The sequence below is a fragment of the Gobio gobio genome (assembly GCF_949357685.1).
Source record: "Gobio gobio genome assembly, chromosome: 1".
Classification (NCBI taxonomy): Eukaryota; Metazoa; Chordata; class Actinopteri; order Cypriniformes; family Gobionidae; genus Gobio; species Gobio gobio.
The window spans coordinates 31927520-31940871 of record NC_137097.1 but is presented as its reverse complement, the minus strand read 5'-3'; positions in this window follow the sequence as shown (position 1 = coordinate 31940871).

The window sequence follows — 13352 nt, the reverse complement described above, 5'->3', positions numbered from 1 at the left end:
ATGAACCTGTAGGTCACTGTCAAGGACATACAATATTGTCCATGAGGCAGATTCTGTCCATTATGGCTGGCATTAGCAAACATCCCTATTTAACAAATGAATGGAGGACAGAATCCATATTAATCACATCTAGTGTCCATTCACCTCTAGCAACTACTGTAGTGTATTATATTTAGGACTGTAAAGCCCTATATATTGGTCCAATGCCGTTTATCACGTGTTCTGTCCTCACTCATACAAAGTATTAGTTGGTTAAATTTGCAATACATTAATCATATGTATTTACTCGTTATTTCATCTGACTCCTTAATGAAAGGTTTTAATAATATCTGTGCCTCACTAAAAGTGAGCAAATGTTTGACTATTCCTTTTAACCATTAAATGAACAATGACAAAATCAGTTAGAATAATCACATGTAACTATTTAATATTTCAGATATCAGAGAACAATTCCACAATCAATTAAAATATCTAGAACATGGTTATACATTGGTTACATCAAATAATCTTACCCAGCTTGTACATGAGAGAGAGAGAGAGAGAGAGAGAGAGAGAGAGAGAGAGAGAGAGAGAGAGTATACGTGAACGACGTGGCGACGTGAACACTTTTCACAAGCTAGAATCTGATGAATGCGCCTTTATTACACGGTTCTGTGGAATGCTTGATTCTGATTGGTGAGTCACGCCATTCCCTGATAATAGCAGGTAAAAACTGATAATACAGGCTCATCCGGGTAACTGTAACTGAAGACGGCACTTTATGCTTCAGGGCTTGTTATGTCTTTTGTTATTCGGTGTACAATCTACCTAGATCCCACACACCTTCTACCTATTTTTAGTTTACAACCTCAGGCTAGGTAAAGCAGGTCGAATCCTTAACTAGATCATAAATATATATTTATACTCACTTTCTAGAAGAACAGACCCCCTCCGTGTCTGGTTCAGTTCAACTCGTTTAGAAAGCAGAGGCGTGGCAAACGGTTTCTTTTATAAATCAATTATAAGTAGATTTATTTTTCTATTAACAAAAAGTCTTACATACAACCAAATAAAAGTTTATAAAAAGAAAAAGTCTTAAGTAACAAAAAGCGGCAGTTCACAGAAGTCACCAGCAGATGTCAGGCTCGGATCATCAAGCAATGGAGAAGCAGCATGTCGTCTCAGCTTCTGAATTCCATACAGAGATCAATACCTTATATATCATTTCATCATCACACCTCTTCATTACATATTCAATTACATAGGCATAGGTCATCCAATCCAGGATTTTGGACCATCGTCAACTCCCCAAATTCCTTCAACATTTTAGTATATAATGCCCAATATTTTCTCCTCCTTCTTCTTTTTGCTTGGATCCTTGACCTCCTTATTCGTCTCGTCTGCAAGCCATCAGCTCGAGGTAAAACTTGCTTCGTTCAATACTTTTCTTCATGCATGCATGCTAATACAAAGTACATTTCATATGTTTGTCTTTTACATGAATAAATGATTTTTCGTACATATGGCTCAGTGTCTTTCTTCATCTTCTTAATAAAACAGATTACCTAAAACATGTCTCAGCGTGTTCATTTCAATTATTCAATAAAACATTTTTACAAAGTATTTGTCTCTGTCTCTTTACTATAAAACCAAATAAAACATTTTTACAAAAGTCTTTGCTTCCGTGTCATTACTATAAAACCAAATAAAACATCTTTACAAAAGTCTTTGCTTCCGTGTCATTACTATAAAACCAAATAAAACATTTCTACAAAACCATGTGTCTGTATTCTTGCTATGAACCAAAGTAAAACATTTTTACAATATCATGTTGTCATGTTTTTCCATGCTTACAAAGTCATTTATGAAAGTTGTATAAGAAAAACCTCCTTCAGGTTTTTCGGCCTTATAAACAGCTTATACATAAAAGCTTGTGAAAATAAAAACTTCTTATAAAAGTTTCTCGGCCACATAAACAACTCTATATTTCACTTTGCTATTCCTATCTTACTTGTGGCTCTTATAAAGTCAGACATAAAGGTTCTCTATAAAACCTCCACTACATTTTCTATAAGACTCTTATAAAGTCAAACATAAAGTTTCTCCATAAAACCTCCACTACCTTTTCTATATCATTTCAACACTATAAAACCATGCATAACATATTTGTGTGGTTAACACCAGCCTCTTTATACTTGGCATTTTTCTTGGTTACATATTGGGAGTAAGGTCTCCTTATATCAGGCCTTATCCCTGGTTGCACATTGGGAATAAAAGAGTCAATTTCATCATTACTCTAACATGCCCCTCATGCAAATTTCAGTCTTTTATTTCCAAGTTGAGGTAGTTCACATAACGCTTCTTCTCTCTATCATATTTAGTGAATTGAGCATATACTTGTCCAGTTTCAGTATAGACATTTCTTTGAGATATGTTCATGTAGCCCTTAACCCATGGTCTCTTGTTTATTGGTCTAATCAGTTCGCTGTATATTATTTTCCCATTAATTCGGGTTGTGGAAGGCCAATTTTTTGTACTCTGCTTAATTATCGTTAGGTATCCACCAAATCTATTTCGCATCCATTTGCCATTAGTCATCTCATGTGGACATGCCCCAATTAACTGCCCATCAGGAGCTTCACAGATGAATGCGCGGCCCCTTCCTCTACTCATACAGTCTTGACACCATCTGAATGTCGGAATCAAAGCTTCCGGTATCACTACCTTGCTCCGGGCCGTCGTCACTCTCCTGGAGCTCCAACAGGTCAATTGGGGATTGACGTTCGGCCTCTCTCTCAATCGGAGGTCCCGCATCTCTTTTAGCTATAAGATAAAATATCCCATTATGTTTAATCACTTTCAAATCACGGCCCCTTCCTTCTGCATACAATTTATGCACAAATAATTGCTCTTCCTTACTCCACAGTCTATGAGCCAATAGGTCGCTATACACTTCTTTCTCCACTGGGTGGAGCTCCATGAACATATATTTCAGTTTCTCCATCATTTGTACATTAATCACCTCTAACATCTTAAACACATCAACACAGTATTCCATCACATCTCGTTCATTGTACCATATTACATTATTGGTTTTTAGCAAAGCATTTGTTGCACAGGCTACCCATGCACAGAATAACTTCTGTCTCCGGCCACAATAGTTCATGGCATCTCATGCATTCGTCTTATACTCTGCTCACACTCCTTATAGGTTTGACTATTTCCCGAGGAAAGTCCCGGGGCCCTTGAGCCAAACTGTTTGATCTCGGTCTGTCCTGCTCACAGCACTTAATATATTTGCCCAATCTCCACGCAGCAACCATACATGATCGTAATACCTTTCCTAATCCTGTGCACTCGATTAGAATCAACACAAATACTACTGTCATCATAGTCAATATCAATTTAAAGTTATTCATTAGCCATTTTATTGAGGCATAGGTATCCTCTCCGATTCCGGCTATTTTTAAAAAATTCTTTTTCACCTTCTCATTTACATTATGAATTCCCTCTTTGAATGTTGCTCTTCTGGGCTCTATGTTATGTAGTTGTTTGTTGAAGAACTGTTTCTTGGCTAACATAAAATAAAAAGGAAATGGTGGCATACATCTACCAATCTCTTGTGAACTGAAGGTTCCTAGGGTGTCAGCATAAATTGTTTTTTCAGTCGCTATTGGTTCTGAAACCATTCTGCATATTCCTTGATTTATCTCATTTCTCCTCCAATTGCCATCTAACTCCTCATTGTCAAACGTCCATCCCGTGTGCATCCAACGGTAGCTACCCGTACTCCACACCACGGTCCAAAATCTTTTAAAATCAACCATTTTCTCTTCTTTTGACAGCTTTCCCCTGTCACCAAATGTCATCATATATGCTGGTTCAGGGATATCCTCTTTCCTGTGGTACTCCGTTATCCCTTTGGGAATTCTCCACATCACAACCTCTTTATCTGTTTTCGCTCTTACCCTCACAATCGGAACTGGATAATATTTTCCTAATAGGTTATTTTCATAACTAACAACTACTCCTTTTCCGTTTTCTCTATTTGTTATTTTGATCGGAGTTACTCTTTCATTCTCTCTTGTTGCCACATCTTCCAATATGTCAAATAATCTAAACTGAAGTATCATCTGATCTGTCATTATACTATCTTCCGTGATCATATCGATCCATCTTTGAGAGTGCTCCAAGATGGTCATCAACTTCACACCTTGACTTATAATTCCATTTGCATTATTAAACAACAACCAATGTTCCCTGTTATTGTATCTGTCCTCTGCTTCGTCTTCGTCTGCCTCACACTTCCATTTCTGCATGCATGTACATCCGATCCAACTCATCTCATGTTCCTTGCAGTCTTTACCATTGAATTGTTCAATCAATTTTCTTATTACTTTATCTCTCCATATATTGTGCAACTTCCAATTATAGCTTGTCTCAGCGCATTTCTTTAAGTCACTATCACTACAATCTTCCCAGGATTTATTCGTCTTAATGCTTATTTGATAAAGCTTCTCCTCATTTTCTCCGAATTTATTCCGTTCCAAAGCTATTTCAGCTATTCTTGTACTTTCGCTATACCACTTCAACCCTGGAATTGGATTACTTAATTTCTCCCTTGTTTCATACATCGTGTATTTTTTGTCTGTGAATTCTTCTTTACATTCATTTATGATATTTCTGTCCTTTATTCTTGTCATCCTTTTCCCGTTTATCTCAGGCGACTTCGCCTGTTCTAGCTCTCTCCCTTTCTCATTCTGTCCTTCGTTTATCAGAAAGGTAGTGTCCATCTCATAATCTGGATCAATGTATACTGTGTCTCTCTCTGTATCATTCAGCTTAGTCATGGTCCATAGTATGATTAAGGCTATCGCAACGGTAATTACCACTCCTGCCATGACTGGCCTTTGTACACACGGCTGATTCCACCTTCGTTGTCTCCTGGGAGTTCTTGACCTAGAAGACCCACGCTGGCTCTCTGCCTCCATTCCTGTAATACATCAAACTTCCCTTGGTGTTTTAATTCTCAAGTGCTTCACAAATTCATACACTCTAGTCTCCCTTACGAGCTTGTGTATTGGGTATTGAAGAGATTTTTAATACTTCAATTGGGCTTATTTCCCCTTCTTAAAAATCCTTCAATATCCAATATTCATTCCCCTTCATTGCAATTTTGCAAGGTTAATAAAAATATTTCCATACTTACATTGCTTGATGACCGAGCCATGCTGTGCTGCCCACTCTGCAGCATATTACTAATATCAGTAATCATATTTTTCCATTTTAGGTTTTTTCCATCCACAGTCTCTTTTATAGCTTTCTTTTTTAATTTAGGTTATATAGCTTTCCTTTAACTATATTCCCGCATGTTAGTTTTCAACGAACTTTACATTCCATCCAGAAAATTAATAGCTCACTCACAGAAATCTTTCGTTTTCATATTTTGAGCAACTTTGAAGTGATATATCGCTTCAAACCACTTACAGATTTATGTTCTGTCCCGTGTGGTTAGCCACTATTCGGCCCTGATTTCACACTCCCTTGCTGTCCAAGGAGGTATCTTCTTATTTACAATCATTTAATTAAAATCAGATTGTTTTTACTCCATAAGCCATTCTGTTCTAGCCGAACCGTGTGTTTATCTATGATATCCAGAACTCGGTCTCTTTTTGTAATTAGATCTTTGAACGGTTTTGTTGGATGTTTATTCGTCAATTTTATCCACACAAAATCTCCCACCTGACACTTATCTTCAGGCTGTTCGATCTCTTTTTTGGCTTCTCTACTCCCTGTATTCATATTAACGAAGTACAAAGCCTCTTCCATATGTTCATCCCACTCTGTGTTGTTATAATTGGCTCGAAAAAAGCTTTTTAAGCTGCCAATTGATCGTTCACTCAGGCCGTTCGATTCTGGCCTATAACGGAGAGATTTGATCAATTTTATATGTTTTTCTGCTAGCCAATTCTCTAGTTCGTTTCCGACAAAGTAAGATCCGTTATCCACTCTGATACTTTCAGGCCTATTCCATGCCGACATTAACTCATCAAGTGCCTTGATTATGTTTTTAGCGCTAGGGTCTTTCAATGGCTTGGCCCATATCTTATTTAGATATGCTTCAACCACAATTAAAAAAAATCTGTTGCCCTTTTTTGTGCGAGGATTGAGTGGACCGGCTATGTCTAAGTCCCATTCCACATTTGCTTTTTCTGGAAGTATCCTCCCATAATCCTTCCTGATCGTTCTGTGATAACCTTTTCTCATGCAGTCCTCACACTTCAACTTGATATCTCTGTACTTTTTCCTCCAATTAGGAATATTCATGTTGTTATCTGACAGTATTTTTCCCATTAAGTTCACACCGGGGTGTTTCAAACAATCATGCAGCTTTTGAATGGCCTCTGTTCCTTTATCCTCAACTATGATTACTCTTCTTAGCCTCGCTAACTTGTCAACTGCTTCATTCCCTTGGGATAGTTCTGTTCTCTCTTTCGAATGCCCTTTTTGGTGAATTACGACCAAGTCTAGATCTTTCACTAAGGAATCTATTTCCTCCCACATTTGTCTGTGTTCAATTGGTTTTTTGTTGAATTTACAGAAACCGTTCTGCTTCCACACTTCCAGGTTTTCATTTAGACTCGTTTCTACATATTTACTGTCCGTAACTATGACAGCTTGTTTGGCATGCATCTCTTTCAATCTCTCTAGCGCTTTTAGCACTGCCATTACTTCTGCCGTTTGAGCTGTGCCAGGACAGGATCCCCTGTCCGCCACTTCATCTCCTTTTTTCTTTTTGATTATGTACGCCCAATGGGCCTCGCTGTCTGCCATGGTTTTAGATCCGTCAGTATACACCATTACTCCTTTGAATGATGGCAAGCTTTTCTTTTGACACTTCTTGCGTTCTTTGTTTATTACAGTTATACTGGGATCCAACACTATGTTTTGCCATCTCTGCCATCTGGTATTTTGGGCCTTAGCATCCTTGATCTTGTTTTTGTTCAGATGAGCCATTACCATTTCATCTGTATTAATCAGTATTTGCCTTCCTCTAGCCAGACCTTTTATCTCTGCATATCTCTTGCTGATTGCTGCTAATTTCTTTTCAACTGGCAGAAATTTTTTCTCAGGATTTTCCCAGTTTCCTGTCATAATGCGTATTGGTATGCAGCTCTTTTCATTTCGCATTATCAGTTGGTAGCCTGCCTCATCTATGTCCAGATCAATCTCGAGATTTTTGTCATCTTCTCTGCCTTCCAACTGTCCTGAACATAAGATTGCTTCCTTTAAAGCACACAGTGCATTTTCTGCCTCCTCAGTCCAGCTCAATCTGTCCCCTTTAATCGTTGCGTAGATTGGTTTTGCCATTTGACTAAATTTAGGAATCACGTCTCTGACATAATTCATTAGCCCCATCATTTGTTGTACGTTTTTGACATTCTCTGGTGTCTTTATCTCAGCTATTTTTTCCTTCATCGTTTGTGTAATGCCTCGATTCCCTGCAGACACCCAGAATCCTAGAAATTCAACTAGGTCTGTCATGACTTCACTTTTCTTTATGTTGATTTTTAGTCCTGCCTCTGCTATTCTTTTCAGCACTTCTTTCACGGTTTTCACGTGTTCTTCTTCGTTTTCATTCGTAATCAAAATGTCATCTATGTACACTTCCACGGGCAGATCTTTTAATATTTCCATCATTACTGCCTGAAACACAACTGATGAGTTCACATACCCTTGTGGCAAACGCTGGTATAGATAATGTTTATTTCCAACAGTGAAGGCAGTTTTCTCTTGACTATTCTCTGATATTGGGACAGCCCAAAATCCATTAATCAGATCCAATTTCGTCAGAAATTTGCCATCTTTCAGTTTCTCAATTGTGTCTCTTGCATTAATCAGGTATCGACGGTCTGGACGGGTCAGTTTGTTAAGGGCCCTGAAATTTGTCACCATACGAAATCCTTGATTTCCAGGTTTCGCCACTAATTGGACGGGACTGTTTGTGATAGCTGAAGTTACTTCCCTAATAACTCCCTGCTCCACTAATTCTTTTATTGTCTGATCCAATTCATCTTTACCCAATTTGTTTATCGGATATTGTCTCTGTGGTTTATGTGTTCCGCCCAAAATCTCATGTGCATATTTTTGGTCAATCAAACCAGTGTCGTTTTTATATTTTCCACATGGAGTTTCTCTCAATGCTTGTATTAATTCTTCCTTTGATTCTTCACTACCAATCATCTTCTTTTTGATGCGAGTTAACTCCTGTTCCGTATCTACCTCCTTCAATCTCAGCACCTTTTTAAGATCTCTTCCTGCAAGTAAATTCTCATTACCTTTTATCATTTTTACACCAAACTTTTCTCCCATCTGCTCTTCCTCTATGTTTCCATTGTATGTCTGAACTAGCACCTTTCCTGTGTAATTTAGTGGCTCTGTTGTGGAGGATATCTGAGCTCCTGTATCCAACAGGAATTCTACACCTTTTACATTTACAAACAAATCTTCATCTCTCTCCAAAACTCTCTCGTCACAGATATGCTCCTTCAACAGGCCAACTTTGTTTCATTGTTCACTACTTCCTGTGTTATCTCCATCCCGGACATCTTGTCCTTTTTCAGTGGCTTTTTGTACTTCTGTACCTTGAGTCACTTTGTTTCTGCCAAATCTTTTCACACTGGAATCAGTGTTTTTGCGTTTTTGTATCACTTGATCTCTCTGTGCTGGGGTTAACTTCTCCCATTCTCCTGATGGAACATAACTTGTTTTTTGTGAAGTACCATTTCTGCTGTCTTTAAACGGTTTTCTGGCGCTATTATTCTTCTGCCACTCTGGCTTCTTTGTATTCCAGGTCTTGGGCCTATTAGATTGACCTCTCTCACCCTGCCTAGCTTGGAATCTCGTGTTATATGGTTTGGGGTTTTCCACTGAGGCTCTCTGTTTATTTATTACCTGGTTTTTTCGTTGTTTTTGAATCCTCGCTTCTTGTGGTTCTTTTCTTTTCACAAACTGAGTATTTAAATCATATTCAGCTAGTCTCTCCTCTATTTGTTTTTTAGTCGTGCTATTCAGGATGGTTACTAATTTTTGACCTCCTGGTATTTTACGTCCTACGTCTCGCAGCAGTCTCACTTTATCTGACATTGGGATTTCCTCCTCTATTGATACCCACACACTTAGTAAGGGCATTTGCTCTTTACTTGCATTTATTAGCATGTCTTTCCACTGTTTGTATTTGTCTTCGACTCCCGTAAGGTCTCTAACCATTTCTAAGGCCTTTGTCGTGATGGCATGTCCTGTGCAAGTGTGCACTAATCTTGTTGTTGCCTCACAACCTAGGCCCGCTTGCGTTGCCGCTTTGATGATTCTATCCATATAACTGCAGTAATCTTCATTTGATTTCCTTGAACCTATTTGGTTTCTCACAACGTCAGTTAATTTTAACTCTAGTAATTTTTCTTGGATATTTCGCTCCTTACTTCTCTCCCCCTCGGTTCTCCGTGGAGTGCTGAACTGCAGCTGCCTCACTGGAGTTTCACTCACCCTAGGGGTCACCTGTCTCTCTAACTCTTCTTGATATAAGGCTTCTTCACTTTCTTCCTCCCAGATTTCTTCTGCTGCTCTGTTTAGATTCTCAATTTCCCTAAATCCTCTCGTTGTTTCTAAGTTCCTCTTCAGGTTCTTAATGTAGTTCTTCTGTATTTTTATTACATTGTCCAATTCCTTCACAATCTTTCTATTATACTCGTATCCCTCTTGGAAAAGTCTGTTTGCCTGCCTTTGACCATCCCTCCTGTTCGGCTATCTGTGTTGCGGACGGGGACATGCTGGCAGTTTTCATTTGACCATAAGTTAAGTCTCTCTCAGGTATTACTTTCTTATTCCATCTACTCAATAATTCCTGATCTCTTTTCTTCCCACTGGGATTTCTGTATTTAGTTCCCCTAAATTCTACTTCTGGCCAATCATTCTCTATTTGTTTAGTCACTCTTTGTAACGTTATTTTCACACCTTTCTTGTGTTTCAGCCTAGTCTCTTTCCTGAGCTCTGGTTCTTCTTCACTAACGTCATCCTCTGTGCTAATCCTTGTGGAATTTAATTCCTCATCTTCACTATCATTTCTCTGACTCTCCTCAGAACTCGAATTGTTTTCTCTCGTAGTTCTTTTTTCTGTCCCTCCGATCGGAGTTTTGTTTTCAGAGACTAAGTTTCTTTGTTCACTTCTCTCATTATCTTCCCTAACTTCTTCCATATCTCTATTTACCGCTCCTTGCCTCTCCGGAGTATCACTTCTTTCATCCATTCTTTGTTCTTCGGATATTTTCTTTATCAATTTCTTAATTGATTTCATATACTTCTGCTTGGTTGTTTTCTGGATGGAAGTCAAAGTTAGTGTTGCGATTTACTCCCTATTTTTAATCAGTTAAATCACAAATAACTTACTGTCCATATCATTACTTATTGAATTTTCAATTATTCACTCTAATATGGATCTTCTTTTCACTATGATTCTTGTTCAACAATGTGCACGTCGTTGAACAGTTCACACAGTCTACACTGAATCTTTTTTTCACTCAAGATTTCAGTCAATCTCCTATTATATCGGCGTATTACCTCCTTCACAGAGCGCGCTTTCTTTTATTGAGCTTAGCGTTTCTTCCGCATTCCTACTCAGTATAATAGAGATTCTAGTAGTGTCGTGCATGCACTTAATAACCCTACCCAGGTTATAATAATAATTCTTCCCTGAATTATTTTTCGTCTACAGGATACCCTCCTTACTTTTAGACTTTAATCTCACTCTTTGAGATTTCAACACTACTGTTGTTTAACCTTTGATTAGGTTTAATATAATTCGTTTCTGGATTATATTTTCATTTTGCTTCGTAAAGCTATTTAGGATTTTTCTTTTTAATCCTATTTTTAGGCTTTTTAATAACCCATTCCCAGGTTATAATAATAATTCTTCCCTGAATTATTTTTCGTCTACAGGATACCTTCCTTTATAGACTTTTATCTCATCCCTCGAGATTTCAAAACTACTGTTAGTTCAACCTTTCTTTAGGTTTAATATAATTCGTTTCTAAATTATATTTTCATTTGACTTTACACGTCTTTTTAGGATTTCTCTTTAATCCTATTTTTAAGCTTTCTTTCTATTGTACTTCCTATACAATAATCACGTTTTTCGTCAGCACTTTGTTTATTGATTTTGGCCAGAAATCAATAAGCAATCGTGCCCCGCTAGTTGGGCGCCATGTTATTCGGTGTACAATCTACCTAGATCCCACACACCTTCTACCTATTTTTAGTTTACAACCTCAGGCTAGGTAAAGCAGGTCGAATCCTTAACTAGATCATAAATATATATTTATACTCACTTTCTAGAAGAACAGACCCCCTCCGTGTCTGGTTCAGTTCAACTCGTTTAGAAAGCAGAGGCGTGGCAAACGGTTTCTTTTATAAATCAATTATAAGTAGATTTATTTTTCTATTAACAAAAAGTCTTACATACAACCAAATAAAAGTTTATAAAAAGAAAAAGTCTTAAGTAACAAAAAGCGGCAGTTCACAGAAGTCACCAGCAGATGTCAGGCTCGGATCATCAAGCAATGGAGAAGCAGCATGTCGTCTCAGCTTCTGAATTCCATACAGAGATCAATACCTTATATATCATTTCATCATCACACCTCTTCATTACATATTCAATTACATAGGCATAGGTCATCCAATCCAGGATTTTGGACCATCGTCAACTCCCCAAATTCCTTCAACATTTTAGTATATAATGCCCAATATTTTCTCCTCCTTCTTCTTTTTGCTTGGATCCTTGACCTCCTTATTCGTCTCGTCTGCAAGCCATCAGCTCGAGGTAAAACTTGCTTCGTTCAATACTTTTCTTCATGCATGCATGCTAATACAAAGTACATTTCATATGTTTGTCTTTTACATGAATAAATGATTTTTCGTACATATGGCTCAGTGTCTTTCTTCATCTTCTTAATAAAACAGATTACCTAAAACATGTCTCAGCGTGTTCATTTCAATTATTCAATAAAACATTTTTACAAAGTATTTGTCTCTGTCTCTTTACTATAAAACCAAATAAAACATTTTTACAAAAGTCTTTGCTTCCGTGTCATTACTATAAAACCAAATAAAACATCTTTACAAAAGTCTTTGCTTCCGTGTCATTACTATAAAACCAAATAAAACATTTCTACAAAACCATGTGTCTGTATTCTTGCTATGAACCAAAGTAAAACATTTTTACAATATCATGTTGTCATGTTTTTCCATGCTTACAAAGTCATTTATGAAAGTTGTATAAGAAAAACCTCCTTCAGGTTTTTCGGCCTTATAAACAGCTTATACATAAAAGCTTGTGAAAATAAAAACTTCTTATAAAAGTTTCTCGGCCACATAAACAACTCTATATTTCACTTTGCTATTCCTATCTTACTTGTGGCTCTTATAAAGTCAGACATAAAGGTTCTCTATAAAACCTCCACTACATTTTCTATAAGACTCTTATAAAGTCAAACATAAAGTTTCTCCATAAAACCTCCACTACCTTTTCTATATCATTTCAACACTATAAAACCATGCATAACATATTTGTGTGGTTAACACCAGCCTCTTTATACTTGGCATTTTTCTTGGTTACATATTGGGAGTAAGGTCTCCTTATATCAGGCCTTATCCCTGGTTGCACATTGGGAATAAAAGAGTCAATTTCATCATTACTCTAACACTTTGTAAAGAGGCACGCAACACACAGGTAACATTCTGAATTCAACAAGCGCCCAACATGCATTACAGAACATCACTTTACTCTATATGCATTTGTTGCCTATCACTCACTCCCCATGTAAAGTACTATTCACATCTTCAGTTCATAACATAGTCTAGTATGGGGCGCCGTTTGTAAAGCGGCTCACGCTGAAAATAACAGCAACATTTTGACACATTTAGCTTCAAACAATGTTTAAAAAACTGGTATGAATTTTTGCCGGTCACTTTTTTAGCACATTTACAACAATATTTGTCAACTTAGAGATATTTTAAATAGTTAAATCTAAATGTTAAATCTAAATGTTAATTGTTAAATCTAAATGTTAAATCTAAATCTAAATGTTAAATCTAAATCTAAATGTTATATCTAAATGTTAAATCTAAATCTAAATGTTAAATCTAAATCTAAATGTTAAATCTAAATGTTAAATCTAAATCTAAATGCTAAATCTAAATCTAAATGTTAAATCTAAATCTAAATGTTAAATCTAAATCTAAATCTAAATGTTAAATCTAAATCTAAATGCTAAATCTAAATGTTAAATCTAAACGTTAAATCTAAATGTTACATCTAA